The sequence below is a fragment of the Triticum urartu genome, chromosome 2A (genome assembly GCF_056163025.1).
Source record: "Triticum urartu cultivar PI428250 chromosome 2A, HENAU_Tu73, whole genome shotgun sequence".
NCBI classification, from domain to species: domain Eukaryota; kingdom Viridiplantae; phylum Streptophyta; class Magnoliopsida; order Poales; family Poaceae; genus Triticum; species Triticum urartu.
The window spans coordinates 242,995,131-243,014,087 of record NC_141874.1 but is presented as its reverse complement, the minus strand read 5'-3'; the positions used below and the strand labels follow the sequence as shown (position 1 = coordinate 243,014,087).

Sequence of the window (18,957 nt, the reverse complement as noted above, 5' to 3'; positions counted from 1 at the left end):
GACGGCAAAGGCCTTTGTCGTCCGCCGTTCATGCCTTTGCCGTCCGCCGTGGCAGACGGCAAAATAGCTGATTCCTGTAGTGACATAGCAATGCATCAGTGTGAAAGGCTTCTTTTTTTAAGATCCATTTCCTTGAACAAGATGTGTGCATCGTTTGTCTGCACATATAAATATGTTGTTAAAATAAGCACAACACATATAGAATATTGCACATCACATATAGAATTACAAGAAAGGCGCATACCTTTTCTTCTATAGTCCTTCCACTTTCTTGCCTATTTAAAATATGCTGAAGGCAACCACAAAATTTAGAGGTCTCTCTGTTAATCGTTGTGTAACGGCAATTGATTGCATTAGCATTACGCTCCGGCCATGATGATTCCTTGTGTGTGTTGTAGTACTCTGAAATTCTATCCCAATAAGCATCTCGATTTTCATCTGTCCCAACAATATCCAAACTTGTATTTGCCCATGCTGCTATGAGAACCTTGTCCTCATCACTAGACCAATTTTTTCCTTTGTTGGATTTTCCTTTCTCTGTTATTGCAGAACGATGCTGAGTTGATGGAGTTGCCTGCTCTCCAATTGGACTATCTGGTTGTGTTTGTGTGTAACCAAAACTAATGGTGTCCAAGAAGCTTTGGTCACAATCCATCTGCAAGCAAACAATGCACAGCTATTTTAGACCACAATCTGACATCAAATTGACATGGCCAAGCAACAATTTGCAGTAGACAAATACCAAATATCAACACCAGATGGAGAAAGCATTGCAATTTCCTGCTTTTCCCCACCCACTCGGCCTCACTGCTTCGATACTGACGCTGCCTCTCCCCTGCCCGTCGACCTCACTGCTCTCCCAAGGCTGCAGGCAGCCGGCCTCCCCAGCCCGCCCGTCGACCTCCTACCTCTTCCCAGGCCACAGCTAGCGCCGCCCGCACCCCGCACTCCGCCGCCCGCATCCCGCACCCCGCCGCCCGCACAGTGCCGCCCGCATCCCGCACCCCGCCGCCCGCACAGCGCCGCCCGCCGCCCGCATCTCGCACCACGCCGCCCGCAGCTAGCGCCGCCGGCCCGCCGCCCGCACAGCCACCCCACGCGGCCGACCTCCCGCCGCCACCAGATCTAGCTGCAGGGCGTGAGGCCCCCCGTCCCCGCCCTCCCACTCGTGAGCAAGGCCAGAGAGGAAGAAATTGTTACCTTGGGTGACGACCGGAGAAGAAATGCGACGGTGACCTGGGGGCGAGCTCCTTCAATCCTTCCTCCGGGCAGGCGCGGGACGAAGCAGCGGTCTCCTTTTCGCGAGCTCACGAGCGTGGATTGCTCGTGTATATTTCCACGCCTCGTATCGTCGTGGCCTGGGCGTGGATGTTTACACGCCCTTTTACACGAGTCGCTGGGAGCTGTTTTTTAGCTCGCATCGTGTATATTTACTATACACGTCCATATAGATGATCCACTAGAGATGCTCTGAGGTGCTGGGTTCGAGTCCCAGGCGCCCCAGCTTTTTGCCCTGTTTCCCATTTCTTATGCACACTGTCACCGCTGGGCCAAATCTCCTCCTGAGCCGCTGCACTATGTTGCAATTCAGCACAGGTATGTTTTTTTCCTTCTCTAGTTTTTAGTATTTTTCAAGTGCATTGCATATTTACATAAATGCCACTCTTTTATATTATTAATAACTAAATATCCATGCATCCAAATAAAAACATGTCATATATGTAAAATGCTTAGATTTCATGTACTTTCACAATATGCAACTTTCATCCCTGTTAAAAATATTTAAATTTCATGTTTGCATTAATTTTCATAAATGCCACGTTAAAATGGTTTATTTCATAACTTAATAGCCGTAGCTCCAAATTTAATAAACTACATATGTAACTTGTCTAGAAAAATGCATAGATTAGCATGATGCACTTACTTTGCATGTTTAACAACTCTAAAATATGTTTTAGGGCTTAACAGTACCAAATTCAAAATATGCACATGGGGATTTTCCGGATTTGTTGTTTTCGGCCCCATTTAAATTGCTTAGATAGTGTAGCTTTATTATGCTTCACCTCTTGCCATGTTAACCAACATAATATGGATGAGTAGCTTAAATGATAGAGAATTAAATAATTGTTGTGATGTTTCGTCAATATGCAACTCATTGCATATTGAGTTGCACTTAACTTCTAGTATTGTTTGTTGCACTTTGCCATGCCATGCCTCATTAAACCGGACATGCATCATACTTGGATGAGCATCATGCTATGTTTGTGTGTTGTCTGTTTACCGTGTTGTTTGCTTCTTTTCGGTTGTGCTCCTTCTCGATAGTTCCTGTTTCGTTGCGATTGTGAGGATTCGTTCGACTAAGTGGGATCGTCTTCTTCATGGACTCGTTCTTCTCCCTAGCGGGATTTCAGGCAAGATGACTGTCACCTTGGATCTCACTACTATGTTTGCTACGCTAGTTGTCTCGATGCTATCGCTATGTCACGCTACCTACCACTTGTTTATCAAGCCTCCCAAATTGCCATGATAGCCTCTAACCTTTTTACCCTTCCTAGCAGACCGTTGTTTGGCTATGTTACTGATTTGCTCAGCCCCTCTTATAGCGTTGCTAGTTGCAGGTTGTTCCATGTTGGGACATGGATATCATGGGATATAACAATATCTCTTATTTAATTAATGCATCTATATACTTGGTAAAGGCTGGAAGGCTCGGCCTTATGCCTGGTGTTTTTTTCCACTCTTGTCGCCCTAGTTTCCATCATACCGGTGTTATGTTCCTTGATTTTGCATCCCTAACACGATGAGAATTTATGGGCCCCTCTTGACAGTTCGCTTTGAGTAAAACTCTTCCAGCAAGGCCCAACATTGGTTTTAACATTTGCCATAATAATACTTGAACCTAACAATTAATTGGCATAGGGCGTCATGAACCTGAGAATTTCGACATACAGGGGGGCAGTGCTGATGGTGTTGGTCCCAAATAGAGCACCGTGCGGGACCGCCCCTAGGCAACTTGGGGTATTTGGATCATGTACGCCTCGCTCATCTGGTGTACGCTGAGAATGAGATCGTGCAACTCCTAACAGGCTAGGTTGGTGCATCAGGAGGTCTTGCTGGACTTGTTTTACCATTGTCGAAATGTCTTTTGCACAGGGATTCCGACTCTGATCGGAGGGTCCCGCGATGGAGGATTGTCTCCATGGATCGTGAGCTTGTCATGAGCTAAGTTGGGACACCCCTGCAGGGTTTAAACTTTCGAGAGCCGTGCCCGCAGTTATGTGGCAGATGGGAATTTGTTAATATCCGGTTGTAGAGGACTTGAAGTAAACTCAATTTAAAATACACCAACCGCGTGCGTAACCATGACTGTCTCTTTTCGGGGAAGTATGAGAGGAGAAAACGGTTGGGTTATGTTTGAATGTAAGTAGTTCAAGATCACTTATTGATCATTACTAGTTTGTGACCGTTTGCGTAGTTTCTCATCTTACTCTTGTATTCGTAAGTCAGCCACCATACTTTGCTTAGTCGCTGCTGCAACCTCACCACTTTACCCCTTCCTTACCCATTAAGCTTTGCTAGTCTTGATACCCATAGTAACGGGATTGTTGAGTCCTCGTGGCTCACGGTTTACTACACCAACAGTTGCAGGTACAGGTAATGCGATGATCATGACGCGAGAGCGACGTTTGCTTGTGTTGGAGTTCTTCTTCTGCTTCTTCTTCATTTAGGGGATAGGTTCCTAGTCGGCAGCTTGGGCTAGCAGGGTGGATGTCGTCTGAGCTTTTGTTTGCGTTTCATCTGTAGTCGGATGTTGTTCTATGTATGATGTATTGATGTACTCTTGTGGCATTGTATGCCTTTGGTATGTATCTCAAATATTATGTAATGGTACGATGGTATCCACCTTGCAAAAGTGTGTCAATATGCGGTTCTATCCTTGGTGGGACCTTCGAGTCCCTTTAGGATAGTGTCGCACATTGTGCGTGACAAGTTGGTATTAGATCCTCGACCGACCATAGGAGCCGTCTTGATTGATCCCTGGCTTTGTTGAGTCTAGAACAAAACTATTTTGAGTCTTAGGATTATATATATATCGGAGAGTAGGATTTTTTTTATCCTCAGCCCCCTTCGTCGCTCTGGTGAGGTCTCCTGACGTAGGTGTTTTGACCTCCCTCTCCTCATTTTCACTAAAAAATTAGGATCACACGGGTATCTTGGAGTCGTTCCGATGATTTTGTGACGAGAACATTGTTCTTGGTGCCTCCTGTCATTTAGGGGTTATGGCAGTGTCCCGGGGAGTTGAGCCTCGAGGTGTTGTCGTCACAATTCTATTGTTGCAGTTCCGGTATACCTGAGTTTTTCGCCGACATCGAAAATCTCTTATATGCAGTTAGTGGTGAGATAACCTCGACGCCACCCAGTACTAGGGCGGGAGTTCGGGAGTATTGCCACAGCTCGTATATCGGATGCTTTTCGAAGGTTGAGGTGCATGATTTCTGGAGTTTTCTTGGTTATGTGTTGACGGATGGATACAGTTGGAGCGTAGGGCTTGTTAGTTGTGTGATATATTTTGTGCCTCCCTGTATCCCCAATACCAGATTGCATAACCAGAAAGTTCCGGGAGTTAATAGGTGGGAATTCAAGTATCACATAGGATATCTTTCCAACAGACACATGATATGATATGGGGTCTATCATATGTTTGTTCCGGCTTATTCTGTAAGCCAATCCTTTGTTTTGTGTTGGTCTGTGGTAGTTGAGTTGATTCAATGTCAGGTGTTGACTCCATACCTTCCCTAAGCGGTGTTCTCATATTTCTATGAGGATGCTAATCCTTCTTGCTTATCGAGATTTTCATGTCAATTCTTTTCCAATAGGTTCACTTCTCGTCAAGATGATCTTATCATTTTCCCCATTCGCGAGATCAATTCTAAGTTTTCTCAACGGTGTTTGTTTCATCCGTCCCAAGTTGTCTTTGTTTTCCCGCCCTCCCACCCAATTTCTTCAATGATTCAGATTTCATAATCATGTATCCTTTTATTTATGAGAAGTATCTTCAGTCTTTTCTTTCAATGTTTTACCCGGTGTTTCAAGTTCGTCATTCTTCACTCATTTTCTTCTCCGGTGGATTAATTTTAGGCTTCGGTGTTGATCATACCTCTTCCTTTTGTTTCACATATTTTCCCATGCGAGTTTCTTATCCAAGGCTCTCTTATTTATTCACCTCTCCTAGTTCATACTCGGAGTGTTGAAGATATCTCGGAAGATTTGCGTTTCCATTCTCAATCCGTTCAAGTTATTTTGAGGTTGTTACCTCATTCAAGCCATTTAATTCTATCGGTGCAATCTCTCTTTAAAAGTCACTTCAACGGTTTTTCTTCTAAATGGGCCCTAGCCCACAGGTCTTTTCCCAGGATCTTACCTAACTCTTCTAATTTTCCCGGAGCTTTCTCAAATTCCTTTTTGAAGTTTGACGTAAGAATGGATTTCATCAATCATATGTCTTTCTCCAAGATCTTTCAAATTCTTTTCATCGTTGATTCAACCTTTCTACTCCTCATTCCGGAGTGCCTCAATAATTCATGGTGGTGTTTCTCATCGTCATTCTTAGATTTTAAAGACCGAAGAAGAGTTTCTCTTAGATCTTGTCCGTTCTCTCAAAGATTCATGGTTCTAGCTTTATGCCATCCTCTCATAATTGTTTTCAATTGTGAGAATTCATGTCACCCATTCGGAGAAAGTCAGAAGTCTTTTCAGTTTGATTCTCTGGAGCCCATCATCTCAGAATTATTCATTCTCAGCTTTCAGCTCTCGTTCTCCAAATCTAACCGGTGCATAGCTCAAGTATTCCTTAGTCAGCTCGTGATCTCTTCATTCTCTTGTATCTAAATTTCCCTAGGTATGTTCGTTCGTTTTCTAACTCTTCCTGGTGAATTGTGCCGTTGCTACGTTCATTTTCAATTCTTATGGTGGTTCTTTCAAGATTCCCCTTCTCTTTATCATATCAATTCATTTGTTATTTTCAAATCCTATCGGTGGTTCATTGAAGACCTTCCCAAGATTGGCTATATCTCTTCAATATTTTCAAGAAGAATAAGTAGTACGCCAAATCCATTGCTTGTCGTCAATTTAAATTGATGAAGGAAACGCATAACATAATTCTTATTCTTGTTTCATCCAAGTGATTTAATCCCTTCTTCCGCAGTTTGTTCATGATGAGCATCATGCCATCCTTGTTTGTTTTGCCATGCCTCATTTAACCGGACATGCATCATACTTGGTTGAGCATCATGCCATGTTTATGTGTTGTGTGTTTACCATGTTGTTTGCTTCTTTCCGATTGTGCTCCTTCTGGATAGTTCCTATTTCGTTGCGATTGTGAGGATTCGTCGACTACGTGGGATCGTCTTCTTCATGGACTCGTTCTTCTCCCTAGAGGGATTTCAGGCAAGATGACCGTCACCTTGGGTCTCACTACTATCTTTGCTTTGCTAGTTGTCTCGATGCTATCGCTATGTCGCGCTACCTACCACTTGTTTATCGAGCCTTCCAAATTGCCATGATAGCCTCTAACCTTTTCCACCATCCTAGCAAACCGTTGTTTCTCTATGTTACTGCTTTGCTCAACCTCCGCCGTCACCAAGAACCTCGCCGGAGAACCATGTCCCGCTCCTGGAACCGCTCGTCTCCGTCGCCTGCCACCACTCTGAACATGCGCCTCCGTAGTCTCTGCATCTCGTGTGTGTGTGAGCGCACGCCTGTGCCCGCATGAGGGCCGCATCGCGTTGACTGAGGCCCAGCAGCGTTCTTCGTTCCCCAGGCCGCCCCTTCTTCCTCAATCGGGCCAAGGCCCATGGTGAGGCAACCCCCCCCCAGTGCCTCTTTTTTCCCCATCCTTTGGCCCAGCTAGTTCCGGCCCGTGTATGTTTTTTTCCAGCGCCTGGGAATTTGCTAATTAATCCAGTAAAACAAATTTGTAAAAAAAACCTCAGCTTCATGCATTGAATAGCTAAATAACCGTGCTTCGGTTTAAAATGATCTAAATATGAAAAATGCATAGAATTTTGTGTAGATTAAGAATTTGCAACTTTCATGAATGTTTGACATGTTTAAAATGTTGTTTGGTTAAATTTTCTCATATGCCATGTTAAAATGTTTTAATTCATGACTACATAACCATAGCTCCAAACCTAACAAACTTTATATCTAAATGGGGTAGAAAATGCCTAGTTTAACATGGTGCACTCCTCTTGCATGTTTAACAACTCTAAAATATGGTTTAGGGCAGAGCAGTACCAAACCTAAAATATGCATATGAGGAGTTTACGGACTTGTTGTTTGTTGTTCCGGAATCATTTAAACTTGCCTAGATAGGTAGTTTTCATTTGCTTCACCTCTTCCCATGTTAATCAACATTTAACATTGTTGGGTACATAAACAAGAGTGAGCTAAATAATTGATGTGGTGTTCCGTTGTGACGCCCCGAGACCGATGTGCCAGGTGTCTCCCAGTAATTCGCCGTCGTGCCATGTCATTCGCTTGCGTGTTGCATCTTGCCATGTCATCATGTGCATTGCATCATCATGTTTTCAAAACTTGCATTCGTCCGGGTCTCCCAGTTCTCTTCGTTGTCCGTTCTAAGCCCAGACACACTTGCACGCGCCCGTGGCATGTCCGAAATATTATTTTATAAGTGGCCGGAAAATGTTCTCAGATGGGGTTGAAAGTTGGCATGCGGTCTTATTTTAGTGTAGGCCGTCTGCCAAGTTTCATCACTTTCGGAGTCCGTTTGACACCCCATCGGATAACTATAGTGGCAGTATAGCCGGTCTATCGTCGGACATTTCGGTCTCCGAAGCAGTCGTCGGGCCTCTCTCTCTTCTCTTCTCTCAGCCCACAACTAGCTCTCTCAGCCCCCCTTCGATCGAAACCACCGGATCGCGATCGGACGCTCCGAAACACTCTCAAAACCCCTCCAAACCCTAATCCTAACCCCCCTGGCCTATATAAACCACCTCCCCTTCCATTTTGGGCAGCTACCTACCCCTCCTCCTATAATTCCGCGCCCCTAATCAGCAGCCGCCGCCTCCACCTCGTTTTCCGGCGCCGCCCTGATACGTCTCCAACGTATCTATAATTTTTGATTGCTCCATGCTATATTATCTACTGTTTTGGACTATATTGGGCTTTATTTTCCACTTTTATATTATTTTTGGGACTAACCTATTAACCGGAGGCCCAGCCCAGAATTGTTGTTTTTTGCCTATATCAGTGTTTCGAAGAAACGGAATATCAAACGGAGTCCAAATGGAATAAAATCTTCAGGAACGTGATTTTCTCACCGAACGTGGTCCAAGAGACTTGGACCCTACTCCAAGGAGTCAAAGAGGAGGTCACGAGGGTGGGCCCCCCCCTAGGGCGCGCCCCCTGCCTCGTGGGCCCCTCGGTGCTCCACCGACGTACTCCTTCCTCCTATATGTACATACATACCCCCAAATGATCAGAACAGGAGCCAAAAACCTAATTCCACCGTCGCAACTTTCTGTATCCATGAGATCCCATGTTGGGGCCTGTTCCGGAGCTCCGCCAGAAGAGAGCCGTCATCACGGAGGGCTTCTACATCATCATAGCCCCTCCGATGAAGTGTGAGTAGTTTACCTCAGACCTTCGGGTCCATAGTTAGTAGCTAGATGGCTTCTTCTCTCTTTTTGGATCTCAATACAAAGTTCTCCCCCTCTCTTGTGGAGATCTATTCGATGCAATCTTCTTCTTTTTGCGGTGTGTTTGTTGAGACCGATGAATTGTGGGTTTATGATCAAGTCTATCTATGAATAATATTTGAATCTTCTCTGAATTCTTTTATGTATGATTGGTTATCTTTGCAAGTCTCTTCGAATTATCCGTTTGGTTTGGCCAACTAGATTGGTAGTTCTTGCCATGGGAGAAGTGCTTAGCTTTGGGTTCGATCTTGTGGTGTCCTTTCCTAGTGACAGAAGGGGCAGCAAGGCACGTATTGCATCGTTGCCATCGAGGATAACAAGATGGGGTTTATTTCATATTGCATGAATTTATCTCTCTACATCATGTCATCTTGCTTAAGGTGTTACACTGTTTTTAACTTAATACTCTAGATGCATGCTGGATAGCGGTCGATGAGTGGAGTAATAGTAGTAGATGCAGAATCGTTTCGGTCTACTTGTCACGGAAGTGATGCCTATATACATGATCATGCCTAGATATTCTCATAACTACGCTCAATTCTGTCAATTGCTCAATAGTAATTTGTTCACCCACCGTAGAATACTTATGCTCTTGAGAGAAGCCACTAGTGAAACCTATGGCCCCCGGGTCTATTCTCATCATATCAATCTCCATCACTTTAATCTTGCTTTGCTTTTTTACTTTGCCTTTACTTTTTACTTTACATCTTTATACCAAAAATATTATATCTATCAGATCTCACTCTCGTAAGTGACCATGAAGCGATTGACAACCCCTAATCGCGTTGGTTGCGAGTAGCTATCGCTTTGTGCAGGTACGAGGGACTTGAGTGTGGCCTCCTACTGGATTGATACCTTGGTTCTCAAAAACTGAGGGAAATACTTACGCTACTCTGCTGCATCATCCCTTCCTCTTCGGGGAAAACCAACGCAAGCTCAAGACATAGCAAGAAGGATTTCTGGCGCCGTTGACGGGGAGTCTGCGCAAAAGTCAACATACCAAGTACCCATCACAATCCCTATCTCTCGCATTACATTATTTGCCATTTGCCTCTCATTTTCCTCTCCCCCACTTCACCCTTGCTGTTTTATTCGCCCTCTCTCTCTCTCTATCCTCCCTCTCTATTTGCTTCCTTTTGCCCGTTTGCTCTTATTTGCTCGTGTGCTAGTTTGCTTGTTTGTCGCGATGGCTCAAGATACTACCAAATTGTGTGACTTCACCAATACCAATAATAATGATTTCCTTAGCACTCCAATTGCTCCTCTTACCGATGCTGAATCTTGTGAAATTAATACTGCTTTGTTGAATCTTGTTATGAAAGATCAATTCGCCGGCCTTCCTAGTGAAGATGCCGCTACTCATCTGAATAGCTTTGTTGATTTATGTGATATGCAAAAGAAAAGAGATGTCGATAATGATGTTGTTAAATTGAAGCTATTTCCTTTTTCGCTTAGAGATCGTGCTAAAGCTTGGTTTTCGTCTTTGCCTAAGAATAGTATTGATTCTTGGAACAAGTGCAAAGATGCTTTTATCTCTAAGTATTTCCCTCCCGCTAAGATCATCTCTCTTAGAAATGATATTATGAATTTTAAGCAACTTGATCATGAACATGTTGCACAAGCTTGGGAGAGAATGAAATTAATGATACGTAATTGCCCTACTCATGGTTTGAATTTGTGGATGATTATACAAAAAATTTATGCCGGATTGAATTTTGCTTCTAGAAATCTTTTAGATTCGGCCGCGGGAGGTACTTTTATGGAAATCACTTTAGGAGATGCTACTAAACTCCTAGATAATATTATGGTTAATTATTCTCAATGGCATACTGAAAGATCTTCTAATAAAAAAGTGCATGTGATAGAAGAAATCAATGTTTTGAGTGGAAAGATGGATGAACTTATCAAATTATTTGCTACTAAGAGTGTCTCTTCTGATCCTAATGATATGCCTTTGTCTACTTTGATTGAGAATAACAATGAATCGATGGATGTAAATTTTGTTGGTAGGAATAATTTTGGTAACAACGCTTATAGAGGGAATTTTAATCCTAGGCCATATCCTAGTAATCCTTCTAATAATTATGGGGATTCCTACAAAAACTCTTATGGAAATTATAATAAGATGCCCTCTGAATTTGAGAATAGTGTTAAAGAGTTTATGAATTCACAAAAGAATTTTAATGCTTTGCTTGAAGAGAAATTGCTTAAAGTTGATGATTTGGCTAGAAACGTTGATAGAATTTCTCTTGACATTGATTCTTTAAAGCTTAGATCTATTCCTCCTAAGCATGATATCAATGAGTCTCTCAAAGCCATGAGAATTTCCATTGAGGAGTGCAAGGAAAGAACTGCTAGGATGCGTGCTTCCAAAGATGCCTTTATTAAAGCGTGGTCTTCCAATTCCTATGAAAATCAAGATGAAGATCTAAAAGTTATTGATGTGTCTCCTATTAAATCTTTGTTTTGCAATATAAATCTTGATGAAACTGAATATGATCTTCCTTTACCTAGAAGGCGTTCTAAAAATTCGGAGTATTTAGATCTTAATGATGAAATCGATGAAAGTGGGATTGAAAGAAATAAAAATCTAGATGTTGCTAAACCCACTATATTGGATTTCAAGGAATTCAATTATGAAATGTGCTCTTTAATTTATTGTATTTCCTTTTTGCAATCCGTGCTAAATTCTCCACATGCTTATAGTCAAAATAAAGCCTTCACCGAACATATTATTGATGCCTTGATGCAATCTTATGAAGAAAAATTTGAGTTGAAAGTTTCTATCCCTAGAAAACTCTATGATGAGTGGGAACCAACTATTAATAAAATTAAAGATCATGAGTTTTATGCTTTGTGTGATTTGGGTGCTAGTGTCTCCACTATTCCCAAAACTTTGTGTGATTTGCTAGATTTCCGCAATTTTGATGATTGCTCTCTAAACTTGCATATCGCGGATTCTACTATTAAGAAACCTATGGGAAGGATTAATGATGTTCTTATTGTTGCAAATAGGAATTATGTTCCCGTAGATTTCATTGTTCTTGATATAGATTGCAATCCTTCTTGCCCTATTATTCTTGGTAGACCTTTCCTTAGAACGGTTGGTGCGATTATTGATATGAAGGAAGGGAATATTAGATTTCAATTTCCATTAAAAAGGGCATGGAACACTTTCCAAGAAATAAAATAAAATTACCATATGAAACTATCATGAGATCCACTTATGGATTGCCTACCAAAGATGGCAATACCTAGATCTATCCTCGCTTTTATGCCTAGCTAGGGGCGTTAAACGATAGCGCTTGTTGGGAGGCAACCCAATTTTATTTTTATTCCTTGCCTTTTGCTCCTGCTTAGTAATAAATAAATTATTTAGCCTCTATTTTGGTTCTGTTTTTTGTGTTTAATTAGTGTTTGTGCCAAGTAGAACCGTTGGGAAGACTTGGGGAAAGTCTTGTTGAACTTGCTGTAAAAAACAGAAACTTTAGCATTCACGAGAACTTCTCTCATTTTTATTTGAAGAGTGATATTTAGTTAATTATTTTTGAAGATGATTAATAGATAAATTCCTCACGTCCAGCAATTTATTTTAGAATTTTTAGGGTTCCAGATCTTGCGCTAGCTACAGATTACTACAGACTGTTCTGTTTTTGACAGATTCTGTTTTCGTGTGTTGTTTGCTTATTTTGATGAATCTATGGCTAGTAAAATAGTTTATAATCCATAGAGAAGTTGGGATACAGTAGGTTTAACACCAATATAAATAAAGAATGAGTTCATTACAGTACCTTGAAGTGGTCTTTTGTTTTCTTTCGCTAATGGAGCTCACGAGTTTTCTATTTTGAGTTTTGTGTTGTGAAGTTTTCAAGTTTTGGGTGAATTCTTTTGATGGATTATGGAACAAGGAGTGGCAAGAGCCTAAGCTTGGGGATGCCCATGGCACCCCCAAGATAATCCAAGGACACCAAGAAGTCAAAGCTTGGGGATGCCCCGGAAGGCATCCCCTCTTTCGTCCACTTCCATCGGTAATTTACTTGGAGCTATATTTTTATTCACCAACATGATATGTGTTTTGCTTGGAGCGTCTTGTATTATTTGTGTCTTTGTGTCTTAGTATGCCACAATCATCCTTGATGTACACACCTTTTGAGAGAGACATACATGAGTTAAAATTTGATAGAATACTCTATGTGCTTCACTTATATCTTTTGAGCTAAATAGTTTTGCTCTATGTGCTTCACTTATATCTTTTGAGCGTTATAATTTTGCTCTATGTGCTTCACTTAGATATTTTAGAGCATGGTGGTGGATCTTTTTTAAAGAAACTATTGATCTCTCATGCTTCACTTAAATTATTTTGAGAGTCTCTTAATAGCATGGTAATTTGCTTAATAATAATATGCTTGGTATTCAAGATTTGTGAAACTTTCTTTTGAGTGTGTTGAATACTAAGAAAAGATTGAAGCTTGATAATTGTTTTGAGATATGGAGGTGATAATATTAAAGTCATGCTAGTTGAGTAGTTGTGAATTTAAAGAATACTTGTGTTAAAGTGTGTGATTCCTGTAGCATGCACGTATGGTGAACCGTTATGTGATGAAGTCGGAGCATGATTTATTTATTGATTGTCTTCCTTATGAGTGGCGGTCGGGGACGAGCGATGGTCTTTTCCTACCAATCTATCCCCCTAGGGGCATGCGCGTAATACTTTGCTTTGATAACTTCTAGATTTTTGCAATAAGTATATGAGTTCTTTATGACTAATGTTGAGTCCATTGATCATACGCACTCTCACCCTTCCACCTTTGCTAGCCTCTCTAATACCGCGCACCTTTCACCGGTATCATACACCTACCATATACCTTCCTCAAAACAGCCACCGTACCTACCTATTATGGCATTTCCATAGCCATTCCGAGATATATTGCCATGCAACTTTCCACCATCTAGTTCATCATGACACATTCATCATTGTCATATTGCTTAGCATGATCATGTAGTTGACATAGTATTTGTGGCAAAGCCACCGTTCATAATTTCTTCATACTTGTCACTCTTGATTCATTGCATATCCCGGTACACCGCTGGAGGCATCCATATACAGTCATACTTTGTCTTAGAATCGAGTTGTAATCATTGAGTTTTAAATAAATAAAAGTGTGATGATCATCATTTAATAGAGCATTGTCCCAAAAAAAAGAGAAAGGCTAAAGAAAAAATGGCCCAAAAAAAGAGAAACTAAATAAAAAGGGGCAATGCTACTATCCTTTTACCACACTTGTGCTTCAAAGTAGCACCATGATCTTCATAGTAGAGAGTCTCTCATGTTATCACTTTCATATACTAGTGGGAATTTTACATTATAGAACTTGGCTTGTATATTCCAATGATGGACTTCCTCAAATTGCCCTAGGTCTTCATGAGCAAGCAAGTTGGATGCACACCCACTAGTTTCTTTTGTTGAGCTTTCATACATTTATAGCTCTAGTGCATCCGTTGCATGGCAATCCCTACTCACTCACATTGATATCTATTGATGGGCATCTTCATAGCCCGTGGATACGCCTAGTTGATGTGAGACTATCTTCCCCTCCTTTTTGTCTTCTCCACAACCACCATTCTATTCCACCTATAGTGCTATATCCATGGCTCACGCTCATGTATTGTGTGAAGATTGAAAAAGTTTTGAAAAAGTTAGAGTATGAAACAATTGCTTGGCTTGTCATCGGGGTTGTGCATGATTTAAATACTTTGTGTGGTGAAGATGGAGCATAGCCAGACTATATGATTTTGTAGGGATAACTTTCTTTGGCCATGTTATTTTGAGAAGACATAATTGCTTTGTTAGTATGCTTGAAGTATTATTATTTTTATGTCAATATAAACTTTTGTCTTGAATCTTTTGAATCTGAATATTCATATCACAATTAAGAAGATTTGTATTGAAATTATGCCAAGTAGCACTCCGCATCAAAAATTCTCTTTTTATCAGTTCCCTGCTCGAGGACGATCAGGAATTAAGCTTGGGGATGCCAGATACGTCTCCAACGTATCTATAATTTTTGATTGCTCCATGCTATATTATCTACTGTTTTGCACTATATTGGGCTTTATTTTCCACTTTTATATTATTTTTGGGACTAACCTATTAACCGGAGGCCCAGCCCAGAATTGCTATTTTTTGCCTATTTCAGTGTTTCGAAGAAACGGAATATCAAACGGAGTCCAAACGGAATAAAATCTTCGGGAACGTGATTTTCTCACCGAACGTGATCCAGGAGACTTGGACCCTACTCCAAGGAGTCAAAGAGGAGGTCGCGAGGGTGGGGGGCGCCCCCCCTAGGGCGCGCCCCCCTGCCTCGTGGGCCCCTCGGTGCTCCACCGACGTACTCCTTCCTCCTATATATACATACGTACCCCCAAACGATCACAACAGGAGCCAAAAACCTAATTCCACCGCCGCAACTTTCTGTATCCACGAGATCCCATCTTGGGGCCTGTTCCGGAGCTCCGCCGGAAGAGGGCGGTCATCACGGAGGGCTTCTACATCATCATAGCCCCTCCGATGAAGTGTGAGTAGTTTACCTCAGACCTTCGGGTCCATAGTTAGTAGCTAGATGGCTTCTTCTCTCTTTTTGGATCTCAATACAAAGTTCTCCCCCTCTCTTGTGGAGATCTATTCGATGTAATCTTCTTCTTTTTGCGGTGTGTTTGTTGAGACCGATGAATTGTGGGTTTATGATCAAGTCTATCTATGAATAATATTTGAATCTTCTCTGAATTATTTTATGTATGATTGGTTATCTTTGCAAGTCTCTTCGAATTATCCGTTTGGTTTGGCCAACTAGATTGGCAGTTCTTGCCATGGGAGAAGTGCTTAGCTTTGGGTTCGATCTTGCGGTGTCCTTTCCCAGTAACAGAAGGGGCAGCCAGGCATGTATTGCAACGTTGCCATCGAGGATAACAAGATGGGGTTTATTTCATATTGCATGAATTTATCTCTCTACATCATGTCATCTTGCTTAAGGCGTTACTCTATTTTTAACTTAATAGTCTAGATGCATGCTGGATAGCGGTCGATGAGTGGAGTAATAGTAGTAGATGCAGAATCACTTCGGTCTACTTGTCACGGACGTGATGCCTATATACATGATCATGCCTAGATATTCTCATAACTACGCTCAATTCTGTCAATTTCTCAACAGTAATTTGTTCACCCACCGTAGAATACTTATGCTCTTGAGAGAAGCCACTAGTGAAACCTATGGCCCCCGGGTCTATTCTCATCATATCAATCTCCATCACTTTAATCTTGCTTTGCTTTTTACTTTGCCTTTACTTTTTACTTTGCATCTTTATACCAAAAATACCAAAAATATTATATCTATCAGATCTCACTCTCGTAAGTGATCGTGAAGGGATTGACAACCCCTAATCGCGTTGGTTGTGAGTAGCTATCGCTTTGTGCAGGTACGAGGGACTTGAGCGTGGCCTCCTACTAGATTGATACCTTGGTTCTCAAAAACTGAGGGAAATACTTATGCTACTCTATTGCATCATCCCTTCCTCTTCGGGGAAAACCAACGCAAGCTCAAGACGTAGCACGCCCAGTCGCACCCTGCCACTTGGCGTCGCCGCCCCCGCGCCCCGGACCAATCTTGGCGCGCCACGTCGCCCTGCGCGCCGCTCCAGCCAACCAAGGCCCTCCACCTGTCCCTGCCACGTCTCCCCACACCTCCCCGCCGCGTAGGCCCGTGCCAGGCCCGCCCGGGCCCCAATCTGGGCCCGAGGCGCCCGCACCATGCCGCCGCCTCACCGATCGGGAGGAGCCCCGATCCACGCAGCTCTCCGCAACCTCCCACCGGCGACCCCGTTCCCCACCGCTGGACTCCGTCGGCGCCTTCCCGGACGTCCCTCGTCACTCCGCCGCCGGCGAGCACCAACCCAGGTCACGCCGCCCGCCTCCTTCTCCTTTCCTGACTGGATCTCTCCCACCTCACCCAATCTCTCTCTCTCTCTCCAGGGCGTCGTTCGTCGCATTTGGAGCCTCCACGAGCGCCGCCGGCCACCTCCGACACCGGATCCGGCTTCCCCAGTCCTGGATTTGTCCATTCCTGCCGGTACCGCCTCGCCCCACCGCCTCAGGCCACCATCGCTCCCTGCCGCCGCCACCATGGCTCGCCTCGGCCTCGACGGGAGGTCGGGGACGAGATCCTCCTCGCGTGGGCCGCCTCCCCTTCGCCCGATCCAGCCCAGCCGCGTGGGCCTCTCCATCTGCAGCCCAGCAACCGGCCTGCCTGGGCCTCTCCACCAACCGACTGGGCCTGGCCCAGCTGGGTGAGCAGCCCCAGCCTCCCGTGTGCACCTCTGGGCTTGCCAGTTTCGGCCCGTTCCATTTTTTTCTGGCCTATGTGATTTTACTAATTATCCGGAGAAACCAGTTTTGCAGTATAGCCCCTAAACTTCATGCATTTAATAACTTCACAACCGTGCATCGGATGTAAATAACTTATATATGAAAAATGCTTAGAATCTTGTCTAGTTTCCTAATATCCAACTTTCAACTATGTTTGAAATGTTTAACTTGCTGTTTGCATTAATTTGCTCATATGCCATGTTAAAATGCTTTATTTCATAACTAATTAACCGTAGCTCCATTTTAAATAAATTTTATATGTATATGGGGTAGACAAATGCCTAGTTTAACATGGTGACCTTACTTTGCATGTTCAACAACTCTAAAATTATGTTTAGGGCAGAATAGTACCAAATCTAATATATGCAGATGAGGAGTTTCCGGACTTGTTATTTTGTTGTTCCGGCCTCATTTAAACTTGCCTAGATAGGTAGTTTTCTTTTGCTTCACCTCTTGCCATGTTAATCAACATTTAATATTGTTGGGTACATAAACGAGATCGAACTAAATAACTTGAATGTGGTGTTTCGTCAATATGCAACGGAGTTGCATGTTGAGCTCCACTTAATTTGTAGGATTGTTTGTGCATTTTTCCATGCCATGCCTCATTAAACCGGACATGCAACATACTTGGTTGTGCATCATGCCATGTTTATGTGGTGGTTGTTTACTATGTTGTTTGCTTCTTTTCGGGTTACTTCTCGCGTTAGCTTCGGTTTCGTTCCGGAGTTGTGAGGATCCGTTCATCTATGTCTGTTTATCTTCTTCATGGACTCGTTCTTCTTCCTTGCGGGATCTTGGGCAAGATGCCCATACCCTCGAAATCACTTCTATCTTTGCTTGCTAGTTGATCGCTCTATTGCTATGCCGCGATACCTACCACTTGCTTTATCATGCCTCCCATATTACCATGTCAAGCCTCTAATCCACCTTTCCTAGCAAACCGTTGTTTGGCTATGTTACCGCTTGCTCAGCCCCTCTTATAGCGTTGCTAGTTGCAGGTGAAGATAAAGTTTGTTCCATGTTTGGAACATGGATATGTTGGGATATCACAATATCTCTTATTTAATTTAATGCATCTATATACTTGGTAAAGGGTGCAAGGCTCGGCCTTATGCCTGGTGTTTTGTTCCACTCTTGCCGCCCTAGTTTCCGTCATACCGGTGTTATGTTCCTTGATTTTGCGTTCCTTACACGATTGGGTGTTATGGGGACCCCTTGACAGTTCGCTTTGAATAAAACTCCTCCAGCAAGGCCCAACCTTGGTTTTACCATTTGCCTCACCACGAGCTACCTTTTCCCTTGGGAGTCGCGCTCCCAAGGGTCATCTTTATTTTAGCCCCCATGGGCCAGTGCTTGTCTAAGTGTTGGTCCGAACTAGAGTCCTTTGCAGCGCCACCTCGGGGAAATTTGAGGGCTGGTTTTAGTTGTACGGAGCGCTCATCCGGTGTTGCCCTGAGAACGAGATATGTGCAGCTCCTATCGCGATGTCGGCACATCGGGCCGTCTTGCTGGTCTTATTTTACCATTGTCGAAAAGTCTTATAACCGGGATTCCGAGCCTGGTTGGGTCTTCCTGGGAGAAGGAATATCCTTCGTTGACCGTGAGAGCTTGTGATGGGCTAAGTTGGGACACCACTACAGGGTTTTGAACTTTCGAAAGTCATGCCCGCTGTTATGGGCAGATGGGAATTTGTTAATATCCGGTTGTAGAGAACTTGAAACTTATCTTAATTAAAATGCATCAACCGCGTGTGTAGTCGTGATGGTCTCTTTCCGGCGGAGTCCGGGAAGTGAACACGGTTTTGGTGTTATGTTT

General features: G+C 43.1%; 1 pseudogene; it reads right to left on the bottom strand.

Annotated features, from left to right (window-relative positions):
- LOC125535918 (uncharacterized) overlaps positions 1–18,957 on the bottom strand; it is a 47,932-nt pseudogene that overhangs the window by 10,723 nt on the left and 18,252 nt on the right.